This window comes from Octopus sinensis, linkage group LG7 (assembly GCF_006345805.1).
Source record: "Octopus sinensis linkage group LG7, ASM634580v1, whole genome shotgun sequence".
In the NCBI taxonomy this organism is placed as follows: domain Eukaryota; kingdom Metazoa; phylum Mollusca; class Cephalopoda; order Octopoda; family Octopodidae; genus Octopus; species Octopus sinensis.
Window position 1 is genome coordinate 71860760 of NC_043003.1, and position 13299 is coordinate 71874058.

Sequence of the window (13299 nt, forward strand, 5' to 3'; positions counted from 1 at the left end):
TTACGTAATTGTTTAAATTTTGTTGTTATTATTTTTATTGTATACACGTATTTTTGTGCTAAGTCCCACTTAACCCTTGTTTTGTATTGTCTCCTTTTGCATTGTATTCGACCCTTGTGGCCAATAAAGAAAATATTGTTGTCGTTGTTGTTCTCGCTTGTTCTTCTTGTTCTTGTTCTTGTTCTTCTTCTTCTTCTTGTTCTTCTTGTTGTTGTTGTTCTTCTTCTTCATCATCTTCTTCTTCTAATTATTATTATTATTATTATTATTATTATTATTATTATTATTGTTGTTGTTGTTGTTATTATTATTATTGAGTCAGAGAGCAGTGCATGCCATCAAAGTTGCACAAGTGGACAGTTAATCGAATATTCGCAAGTGGACAGTTGATGGAATGTTCGCAAGTGGACAGTTGATCGAATTGTTGCAAGTGAACAGTTGATCGAATTTGCACAAGTGGACAGTTGATCGAATTTTCGGAAGTGGACAGTTGATCGAATTTTTGCTAGTGGACAGTTGATCGAATTTGCACAAGTGGACAGTTGATCGAATTTTCGCAAGTCGACAGTTGATCGAATATTCGCAAGTGGACGGTTGATCGAATTTTTGCTATTGGACAGTTGATCGTATTCTCGCAAGTGGACAGTTGATCGAATGTTCGCTAGTGGAGAGTTGATCCCATTTTTCTAAGTGGACAGTTGATCAAATTCGCACAAGGTGACAGTTGATCGAATTTTCGGATTGGACAATTGATCGAATTTTTGCTAGTGGACAGTTGATCGAATTTTTGGTAGTGGACTGTTGGTCGAATTTGCACAAGTGGACAGTTGATCGAATTCTCGCTCGTGGAGAGTTGATCGAATTTATACAAGTGTACATTTGATCGAAATTTCCCAAGTGCACAGCTGATTGAATTGTTTCTAGTACACAGTTGATCGAATTTGCATAAATGGACAGTTGATCGAATTTTCGCAAGAGGACAGTTGATCCAATTTTCTGAAGTAGACAGATGATCGAATTGGCACCAGTGAACAGTTGATTGAATTTAGCACAAAGGGACAGTTGATCGAGGTTTGGCTAGAGTACAATTGATCGAATTTGCACAAGTGGACAGTTAATCGAATTTTCGCAAGTGGACAGTTGATTGAATTTTCACTTGTGTACAGTTGAAAGAATTTGCGATCGTTGGCAGTTGATCGTAATTTCGTTCTTGGACAGTTGATCGAATTTTTGAAAGTGGACAGTTGATCGAATTTTAGCTAGTGGACTGTTGATCGAATTTGTACAAGTGGACAGTTGATCGAATTCTGGCAAGTGGACAGTTGATCGAATTTTTGCTAGTGGACAGTTGATCGAATTTGGACAAGTGAACAGTTGATCGAATATTTGCTAGTGGACAGTTGATCGAATTTTCGCAAGTGGACAGTTGATCGAATTTTTGCTAGTTGACATTTGATCGAATTTTTGCAAGTGGACAGTTGATCGAATTTTTGCTAGTGGACAGTTGATTGAATTTTTGCTGGTGGACAGTTGATCGAATTTGCACAGGTGGACAGTTGACCGAATTTTTGCTAGTGGACGGTTGATCGACTTTGCATAAGTGGGCAGTTGATCGAATTTTTGCTATTGGACAGTTGAGTAATTTTTGCAAGTGGACAGTTGATCGAATTTGCACAAGTGGACAGTTGATCGAATTTTCGGAAGTGGACAGTTGATCGAATTTGCACAAGTGGACAGTTGATCGAATTTTCGCTCGTGGACAGTTGATCGAATTCCTACAAGTGTACAGTTGATCGAATTTTCGCAAGTGGACAGTTGATCGAATTTTTGCTAGTAGACTGTTGATCGAATTTTCACAAGTGGACAGTTAATCGAATTTTCGCAAGTGGACAGTTGATCGAATTTTCGCTAGTGGACACTTGATTTAATTTGCACAAGTGGACAGTTGATCGAATTTTTGCTAGTGGACAGTTGATCGAATTTGCACAAGTGGACATTTGATCGAATTTTTGCCCTTGTACAGTTGATCGAATTTGCACAAGTGGACAGTTGATCGAATTTTCGCAAGTGGACAATTGATCGAATTTTCGGAATTCGACAGTTGATCGAATTTTTGCTATTGGACAGCTGCTCGAATTTTCGGAAGTAGACAGTTGATCGAATTTTTGCTAGTGGACAGTTGATTGAATTTTTGCTGGTGGACAGTTGATCGAATTTGCACAGGTGGACAGTTGACCGAATTTTTGCTAGTGGACGGTTGATCGACTTTGCATAAGTGGGCAGTTGATCGAATTTTTGCTATTGGACAGTTGAGTAATTTTTGCAAGTGGACAGTTGATCGAATTTGCACAAGTGGACAGTTGATCGAATTTTCGGAAGTGGACAGTTGATCGAATTTGCACAAGTGGACAGTTGATCGAATTTTCGCTCGTGGACAGTTGATCGAATTCCTACAAGTGTACAGTTGATCGAATTTTCGCAAGTGGACAGTTGATCGAATTTTTGCTAGTAGACTGTTGATCGAATTTTCACAAGTGGACAGTTAATCGAATTTTCGCAAGTGGACAGTTGATCGAATTTTCGCTAGTGGACACTTGATTTAATTTGCACAAGTGGACAGTTGATCGAATTTTTGCTAGTGGACAGTTGATCGAATTTGCACAAGTGGACATTTGATCGAATTTTTGCCCTTGTACAGTTGATCGAATTTGCACAAGTGGACAGTTGATCGAATTTTCGCAAGTGGACAATTGATCGAATTTTCGGAATTCGACAGTTGATCGAATTTTTGCTATTGGACAGCTGCTCGAATTTTCGGAAGTAGACAGTTGATCGAATTTTCGGAATTGGACAGTTGATCGAATGTTTGCTAGTGGACAGTTGATCGAATTTTCGGAAGTGGACAGTTGATCCAATTTTTGCTAGTAGACATTTGATCGAATTTGCACAAGTGGACACTTGATCGAATTTTTGCTAGTGGTCAGTTGATCGAATTTGCACAAGTGAGCAGTTGATCAAATTTTCGCAAGTGGACAGTTGATTGAATTGTTTCTAGTACACAGTTGATCGAATTTGCATAAATGGACAGTTGATCGAATTTTCGCAAGAGGACAGTTGATCCAATTTTCTGAAGTAGACAGATGATCGAATTGGCACCAGTGAACAGTTGATTGAATTTAGCACAAAGGGACAGTTGATCGAGGTTTGGCTAGAGTACAATTGATCGAATTTGCACAAGTGGACAGTTAATCGAATTTTCGCAAGTGGACAGTTGATTGAATTTTCACTTGTGTACAGTTGAAAGAATTTGCGATCGTTGGCAGTTGATCGTAATTTCGTTCTTGGACAGTTCATCGAATTTTAGCTAGTGGACTGTTGATCGAATTTGTACAAGTGGACAGTTGATCGAATTCTCGCAAGTGGACAGTTGATCGAATTTTTGCTAGTGGACAGTTGATCGAATTTGGACAAGTGAACAGTTGATCGAATTTTTGCTAGTGGACAGTTGATCGAATTTTTGCAAGTGGACAGTTGATCGAATTTTTGCTAGTGGACAGTTGATTGAATTTTTGCTGGTGGACAGTTGATCGAATTTGCACAGGTGGACAGTTGACCGAATTTTTGCTAGTGGACGGTTGATCGAATTTGCATAAGTGGGCAGTTGATCGAATTTTTGCTAGTGGACAGTTGAGTAATTTTTGCAAGTGGACAGTTGATCGAATTTGCACAAGTGGACAGTTGATCGAATTTTCGGAAGTGGACAGTTGATCGAATTTGCACAAGTGGACAGTTGATCGAATTTTCGCAAGTAGACAATTGATCAAATTTTCGCTCGTGGACAGTTGATCGAATTCCTACAAGTGTACAGTTGATCGAATTTTCGCAAGTGGACAGTTGATCGAATTTTTGCTAGTAGACTGTTGATCGAATTTTCACAAGTGGACAGTTGATCGAATTTTCGCAAGTGGACAGTTGATCGAATTTTCGCTAGTGGACACTTGATTTAATTTGCACAAGTGGACATTTGATCGAATTTTTGCCCTTGTACAGTTGATCGAATTTGCACAAGTGGACATTTCATCGAATTTTCGCAAGTGGACAATTGATCGAATTTTCGGAATTCGACAGTTGATCGAATTTTTGCTATTGAACAGCTGCTCGAATTTTCGGAAGTAGACAGTTGATCGAATTTTCGGAATTGGACAGTTGATCGAATTTTTGCTAGTGGTCAGTTGATCGAATTTGCACAAGTGAGCAGTTGATCAAATTTTCGCAAGTGGACAGTTGATCGAATTTTCGCAAGTGGACGGTTGATCGAATTTTTGCTTTTGGACAGTTGATCGAATTTTTGCTATTGGACAGTTGATTGAATGCAAGTGAACAGTTGATCGAATGTTCGCTAGTGGACAGTTGATCCCATTTTTCTAAGTGGACAGTTGATCGAATTTTTGCTAGTGGTCAGTTGATCGAATTTGCACAAGGGGACAGTTGATCGAATTTTCGGAAGTGGACAGTTGATCGAATTTTTGCTAGTAGACTGTTGATCGAATTTTCACAAGTGGACAGTTGATCGAATTTTCGCAAGTGGACAGTTGATCAAATTTTCGCTAGTGGACACTTGATTTAATTTGCAGAAGTGGACAGTTGATCGAATTTTTGCTAGTGGACAGTTGATCGAATTTGCACAAGTGGAGATTTGATCGAATTTTTGCCCTTGTACAGTTGATCGAATTTGCACAAGTGGACAGTTGATCGAATTTTCGCAAGTGGACAGTTGATCGAATTATTGCTAGTGGACAGTTGATCGAATTTTCGGAATTGGACAGTTGATTGAATGTTTGCTAGTGGACAGTTGATCGAATTTTCGGAAGTGGACAGTTGATCGAATTTTTGCTAGTGGACATTTGATCGAATTTTTGCTAGTGGACATTTGATCGAATTTGCACAAGTGGACACTTGATCGAATTTTTGCTAGTGGTCAGTTGATCGAATTTGCACAAGTGGGCAGTTGATCAAATTTTCGCAAGTGGACAGTTGATCGAATTTTCGCAAGTGGACGGTTGATCGAATTTTTGCTTTTGGACAGTTAATCGAATTTTTGCTATTGGACAGTTGATGGAATGCAAGTGAACAGTTGATCGAATGTTCGCTAGTGGACAGTTGATCCCATTTTTCTAAGTGGACAGTTGATCAAATTTGCACAAGGGGACAGTTGATCGAATTATTGCTAATGGACAGTTGATCGAATTTTCGGAATTGGACAGTTGATCGAATGTTTGCTAGTGGACAGTTGATCGAATTTTCGGAAGTGGACAGTTGATCGAATTTTCAGAAGTGGACAGTTGATCGAATTTTTGCTAGTGGACATTTGTTCGAATTTGCACAAGTGGACACTTGATCGAATTTTTGCTAGTGGTCAGTTGATCGTATTTGCACAAGTGGGCAGTTGATCAAATTTTCGCAAGTGGACAGTTGATCGAATTTTCGCAAGTGGACGGTTGATCGAATTTTTGCTTTTGGACAGTTGATCGAATTTTTGCTATTGGACAGTTGATCGAATGCAAGTGAACAGTTGATCGAATGTTCGCCAGTGGACAGTTGATCCCATTTTTCTAAGTGGACAGTTGATCAAATTTGCACAAGGGGACAGTTGATCGAATTTTCGGAAGTGGATAGTTGATCGAATTCTTGCTAGTGGACATTTGATCGAATTTGCACAAGTGGACACTTGATCGAATTTTTGGTAGTGGACAGTTGATCGAATTTGCACAAGTGGGCAGTTGATCGAATTTTCTGTATTGGACAATTCATCGAATAGTAGACAGATGATCGAAGTGGCACCAGTGAACATTGATCAACTGTCCACTAGCAAATTCGATCAATTGTCCTCTAGCGATATCCCGATCAACTTTTTTTGCTAGTGGACAGTTGATCGAATTTGCACAAGTGGACAGTTAATCGAATTTTTGCTAGTGGACAGTTGATCGAATTTTTGCAAATGGACAGTTGATCAAATTTTCGCAAGTGGACGGTTGATCGAATTTTTGCTTTTGGACAGTTGATCGAATTTTTGCTATTGGACAGTTGATCGAATGCAAGTGAACAGTTGATCGAATGTTCGCTAGTGGACAGTTGATCCCATTTTACTAAGTGGACAGTTGATCAAATTTGCGCAAGGGGACAGTTGATCGAATTTTCGGAAGTGGACAGTTGATCGAATTTTTGCTAGTGGACAGTTGATCGAATGTTTGCTATTGGACAGTTGATCGAATTTTCGGAAGTGGACAGTTGATCGAATTTTTGCTAGTGGACATTTGTTCGAATTTGCACAAGTGGACACTTGATCGAATTTTTGCTAGTGGTCAGTTGATCGAATTTGCACAAGTGGGCAGTTGATCAAATTTTCGCAAGTGGACAGTTGATCGAATTTTCGCAAGTGGACGGTTGATCGAATTTTTGCTTTTGGACAGTTGATCGAATTTTTGCTATAGGACAGTTGATCGAATGCAAGTGAACAGTTGATCGAATGTTCGCTAGTGGACAGTTGATCCCATTTTTCTAAGTGGACAGTTGATCAAATTTGCACAAGGGGACAGTTGATCAAATTTTCGGAAGTGGACAGTTGATCGAATTCTTGCTAGTGGACATTTGATCGAATTTGCACAAGTGGACACTTGATCGAATTTTTGCTAGTGGACAGTTGATCGAATTTTCTGTATTGGACAATTCATCGAATAGTAGACAGATGATCGAAGTGGCACCAGTGAACAGTTGATCAACTGTCCACTAGCAAATTCGATCAATTGTCCTCTAGCGATATCTCGATCAACTTTTTTTGCTAGTGGACAGTTGATCGAATTTGCACAAGTGGACAGTTAATCGAATTTTTGCTAGTGGACAGTTGATCGAATTTTTGCAAGTGGAGAGTTGATCGAATTTTCGGAATTGGACAGTTGATCGAATTTTTGCTAGTGGACAGTCGATCGAATTTTCGGAAGTGGACAGTTGATCGAATTTTTGCTAGTGGACAGTTGATCGAATTTGCAGAATCGAATTTTTGCTAGTGGACAGTTGATCGAATGCAAGTGAACAGTTGATCGAATGTTCGCTAGTGGACAGTTGATCAAATTCGCACAGAGGGACAGTTGATCGAATTTTCGGATTGGACAATTGATCGAATTTTTGCTAGTGGACAGTTGATCGAATTTTTGGTAGTGGACTGTTGGTCGAATTTGCACAAGTGGACAGTTGATCGAATTCTCGCTCGTGGAGAGTTGATCGAATTTATACAAGTGTACATTTGATCGAAGTGCGCAGCTGATTGAATTGTTTCTAGTACACAGTTGATCGAATTTGCATAAGTGGACAGTTGATCGAATTTTCGCAAGAGGACAGTTGATCCAATTTTCTGAAGTAGACAGATGATCGAATTGGCACCAGTGAACAGTTGATTGAATTTAGCACAAAGGGACAGTTGATCGAGGTTTAGCTAGAGTACAATTGATCGAATTTGCACAAGTGGACAGTTAATCGAATTTTCGCAAGTGGACAGTTGATTGAATTTTCACTTGTGTACAGTTGAAAGAATTTGCGATCGTTGGCAGTTGATCGTAATTTCGTTCTTGGACAGTTGATCGAATTTTTGAAAGTGGACAGTTGATCGAATTTTAGCTAGTGGACTGTTGATCGAATTTGTACAAGTGGACAGTTGATCGAATTCTGGCAAGTGGACAGTTGATCGAATTTTTGCTAGTGGACAGTTGATCGAATTTGGACAAGTGAACAGTTGATCGAATTTTTGCTAGTGGACAGTTGATCGAATTTGGACAAGTGGACAGTTGATCGAATTTTTGCTAGTGGACAGTTGATCGAATTTTCGCAAGTGGACAGTTGATCGAATTTTTGCTAGTTGACATTTGATCGAATTTGCACAGGTGGACAGTTGACCGAATTTTTGCTAGTGGACAGTTGATCGAATTTGCATAAGTGGACAGTTGATCGAATTTTCGGAAGTGGACAGTTGATCGAATTTGCACAAGTGGACAGTTGATCGAATTTTCGGAAGTGGACAGTTGATCGAATTTGCACAAGTGGACAGTTGATCGAATTTTCGCATGTGGACAGTTGATCGAATTTGCACAAGTGGACAGTTGATCGAATTTTCGCAAGTAGACAGTTGATCAAATTTTCGCTCGTGGACAGTTGATCGAATTCCTACAAGTGTACATTTGATCGAATTTTCGCAAGTGGACAGTTGATCGAATTTTCGCAAGTGGACAGTTGATCGAATTTTCGCTAGTGGACACTTGATTCAATTTACACATGTGGACAGTTGATCGAATTTTCGCTATTAGACAGTTGATCGAATTTGCACAAGTGGACAGTTGATCGAATTTTTGCTAGTGGACAGTTGATCGAATTTGCATAAGTGGACAGTTGTTCGAATTTTTGCTAGTGGACAGTTGAGTAATTTTTGGAAGTGGACAGTTGATCGAATTTGCACAAGTGTACAGTTGATCGAATTTTCGGAAGTGGACAGTTGATCGAATTTTCGGAAGTGGACAGTTGATCGAATTTTCGGAAGTGGACAGTTGATCGAATTTGCACAATTGGACAGTTGATCGAATTTTTGCAAGTAGACAGTTGATCAAATTTTCGCTCGTGGACAGTTGATCGTATTCCTACAAGTGTACAGTTGATCGAATTTTCGCAAGTGGACAGTTGATCGAATTTCTGCTAGTAGACTGTTGATCGAATTTTCACAAGTGGACAGTTGATCGAATTTTGGCTAGTGGACACTTGATTTAATTTACACATGTGGACAGTTGATCGAATTTTCGCTATTAGACAGTTGATCGAATTTGCACAAGTGGACAGTTGATCGAATTTTTGCTAGTAGACAGTTGATCGAATTTGCACAAGTGGACAGTTGATCAAATTTTCGCAGGTGGACAGTTGATCGAATTTTTACACGTGGACAGTTGACCGAATTTTCGCAAGTGGACAGTTGATCGAATTTTTGCATGCGGTCAGTTGATCGAATTTTCGCAAGTGGACAGTTGGTCGAATTTTCGTTAGTGGACAGTTGACCGAATGTTCACAAGTGGACAGGTGATCGAATTTACGCAAGTGGACAGTTGATCGAATTCTTGCTACTAGACAGTTGATCGAATTTGCACACGTGGACAGTTGATCGAATTTCCGCAGGTGGACAGTTGATCGAATTTTTACACGTGGAGAGTGATCAACTTTGCAGAAGTCGACAGTTGATCGAATTTTCGCAAGTGGACATTTGATCGAATTTTTGCTGTACAGTTGAAAGAACATGCGTTCGTAGGCAGTTGATCGAATTTACGCTAGGTGACTATCAAATTTGCACTAGCTGACAGTTGATCGAATTTGCACAATTGCAAACTTAATCGAATGTGGGCTTGTGGACAGTTGATCGAATTTACGCTAGTGGATATTTGATCGAATTTGCACTAGTGGTCAATAGATCGAATGTGAGCTAGTGGACTGTAGATTGATTTTGCGTCAGAGGACAGTTGATCGATTTTGCACAAGATGGACAGTTGATAGAATTTTCACATGTGGATAGTTGATCGAATTTTCGCTAGTGGACAGCTGATCCAATTTTCGCTAGCGGATGATCGAATTTGCACAACTGGAAACTTAATCGAATTTGCAGAAGTGGACAGTTGATCGAATTTACGCTAGTGGATAGTTGATCGAATATGCGCTAGTACAGAGTTTACTGATCATGCTTCAAGAACCCTGCGAAGAACTTTTCAAGTTCCAAGCAATCCTAATTTCTGTATGTGTTCTATCTGTACATTTGCACCAATCCTTTTGAGGAACGTTGGTAGGTGAGTGCTGTTACTTTCTAGTCCGTCAATTACTACTGGTATTACATCCACTCTCTTCATTGACCTCAACCTACGAATTTCCCATTATAATTGTTCGCTTTTTCGTATTTCTCTTTGATCCCGTTGTCCCTGGGACATGCTATGTCGATTATTATGCTAGTTGTTTTCTTTTTTTTCACCACAACAATATCAGGTTTCCCATGTCTGATCTGATGCTCCCACTGAGTCACTGCGTCCCACAGGATTTTGCGATCATCATTTTCAGTAACTCCTTCCGGGATTTGGTCATGTCACATATTTCATCTTTCTAGGTCATAATTTCCGCAAATCTCCCAGTGGAGCCACACTGTCATGTCATTTTTTTTTATTTCCGATTATTGTAATTGATTTGACTGACAGAACAAATCCCCGGTACACAAAAGATGTTCAATCTGCAACAGTATTGGACACTGTGCGACATCTTCAACAACAACAACAACAACAACAACAACAACAATAATAATAATAACAATAATAATAAATAAATAAAAATACTTTCTAATTGATGTATCAATACCAGCAGATGACAACGTGTCTCTAAAAGAAATGGAGAAACTTTCAAAATATAAAGACCTGGAAATAGAGGTAACTAGAATGTGGAATCTAAAAATAGAAACAATTCCTATCATAGTAGGTGCATTAGGCATGATAAAAAAATATTCAGACAAATACATAACAAAAACACCAGGACTTACAAACACATATAACATACAGAAAATTGCACTACTAGGCATTGCACACATCCAACGCAGAACACTTTCAATACAGTAACCATCAGAGCATCACAACAAATCACAGCACATACCCAAGGCACACAGAGCTGCGCTCGGTAGTGAAGTGAAAGCACGCTATAAAAATAAAACTACTGAATAATAATAATAATAATAATAATAATATAATAATAATAATAATAATAATAATAATAATAATAATAATAATAATTAATAATAATAATAATAATAATTCAAACAACGATGAATTAATGAAATATATGATAACACGCGCAAACATTACAGCAAAAGGTTTTGTCACACCCACATTCTCCCTACATGCACACATACAAATCATTGAAGCAACACAAAACATATACACACACTTAAAAAGCCATTTTCCACAGGAAATTGGAGATTTTCGCCCAGAATATCACCATTCTTAGTGATTTGCTGCTGGAAACACTCCAAGCCAACGGAAGGGACGGGCAGTCCACCCCCTCCAAACAAAACAAAGTAAGTTTTCCCTTTCTTTTCTTCTCTTTTTCCGACAACATGGTCGTGTACAAAATCGGCAGCGTGAATGTACGTGGCCTGGGGTCGCCTTAGAAGCGGGGGTCACTTGACTAGAAACTGACTAGAAGAAAACACTTCTCTCTCTATCCTTATTTTCATTTTCAGAAATAATAAATGATTTCTTTATTAACAACAAGGGTTTACTTGAATTAAAACATTATGGACAGTACAAGACAAAACAATTAAATAATGTACGTGTACGTGTGTGCGTGTGTGTAATTGTGAGGGTTTTACGTGTAAACAAGGTTAAGATAATTAAAAAAGTGAGATCAACAATGTGTAATCCTCAATAGGAAGGAGACTTCGAGGGCTGCTCATAGAAAAACCCCATAAAAACCATGAGCGCCCTGACTTTTGAGGCAGGTGCCTTTTATTGTTTCCGCTTTCTTTCCTCTTTCCAACTACAGGCGTATGCTCAGGGCAGGCCCGTTCACTCGTACCATTCTCGCAATTTTCATCCACCTTTAAACAAACTGACTAGAAGAAAACACTTCTCTCTCTATCCTTATTTTCATTTTCAGCGATTGACCAAAGAGAAAAGTGTTTGTTTTCAGTCCCTTTCCCTGAGGTCGTTGAGCAAGTGACCCCCGCTTCTAAAGGCGACCCCAGGCCACGTACATTCACGCTGCCGATTTTGTACACGACCATGTTGTCGGAAAAAGAGAAGAAAAGAAAGGGAAAACTTACTTTGTTTTGTTTGGAGGGGGTGGACTGCCCGTCCCTTCCGTTGGCTTGGAGTGTTTCCAGCAGCAAATCACTAAGAATGGTGATATTCTGGGCGAAAATCTCCAATTTCCTGTGGAAAATGGCTTTTTAAGTGTGTGTATATGTTTTGTGTTGCTTCAATGATTTGTATGTGTGCAGGTAGGGAGAATGTGGGTGTGACAAAACCTTTTGCTGTAATGTTTGCGCGTGTTATCATATATTTCATTAATTCATCGTTGTTTGAATTTATTACAATGTAGTTCGTAATGATACTGACTTTATTTTGTGTTTGTTGTTATTGTGGTTGTGGTGGTTGTGATTGTTGTTGTTGCGTGTGTGGAATGGCTTGTGTTTTAGGTTGTTAGAGGTGGTGGTGTCGATGCAGTGTTTGTTTTTAGGCGTGTTGGTTTTTGTTGTTTTGATTTTTTTCCTGTCCACTTTTTGTGCGGATGAGGACTATTTTTGTTGTTTGTCCATATGTTTATTTTTCCTTCTGTCTCTTTTAGGTTTTTTTTTTTTTTTGCTTTTTATTTTTAACTGTTAGTTTCATCGCGGTCCGTCTCTCCAGCTGCGATTTTCACCAGCTGTGCATCGGGAAGTGGAACATCTTCAGGCGCTGAGAAGTGTTTGGGTGAACTCGATGTCGGTATGGTTGTTGGTGTTTGTGGTGCTATGCCTAAATCTGCTGATGGTGATGGTACTGCTGCTGCTGTCGCTGGAGTTCTGGTGGCCGTTGTTGGTGGCCGATTCTACCAGCTCTCCACCTTAACAACAACAACAATAACAACAAATGCCCTGGTGCAATATTAGGCAGTGGATTTCATGGCTTCTCGAATTAACTGATTGAAAGTGTTATCATGTACCTTCTTTTGTCTTGGTATAAAAGATGGGCTACAGAAAATATTCTGCTCAATACCACAGATTTGCTTGTCAGTTGTTTGACCATAATCAGTTAAGCATGTCCCTTAGTGGCTGATGATATGTGCATCTCTGATCAAGAGCAGAAGTAGTTGGGGAGCATCAGAGCCATGTGTTGAGAGGAGTTCTTTGGGACTTGGATAATTCACCCCTGGAAACATGGGTGTTTTGTTCAACATCCTTAAACAAGGTTCTCATTTAGGGACCTTTTGAGCGGGATGGTTTACTCGACCCGAAGAAAATTCTAATTAATTGATATAAGATCATCATGTCATGCACTTATGGTTGTGATGCATGTGCCTGGTGTACCCTTATCAGACGGGTAGTCATGATGAGTATAATGGGCTTCGTATATTTCACCCCAGTGTCACTTTGATGGTATGCACTGCACTCTCACTGAATAAAAATAATAAAAATAATAATACTAATAATAATAATAATAATAATAATGATAATAATAATAATAATGGCACCGAATACTATTG

General features: G+C 39.1%; 1 protein-coding gene across 2 annotated transcripts in view; it reads right to left on the reverse strand.

The window, feature by feature from the left end:
• LOC115214060 (transmembrane channel-like protein 7) overlaps positions 1-13299 on the reverse strand; it is a 146418-nt gene that overhangs the window by 115775 nt on the left and 17344 nt on the right. The window lies entirely within an intron of this gene.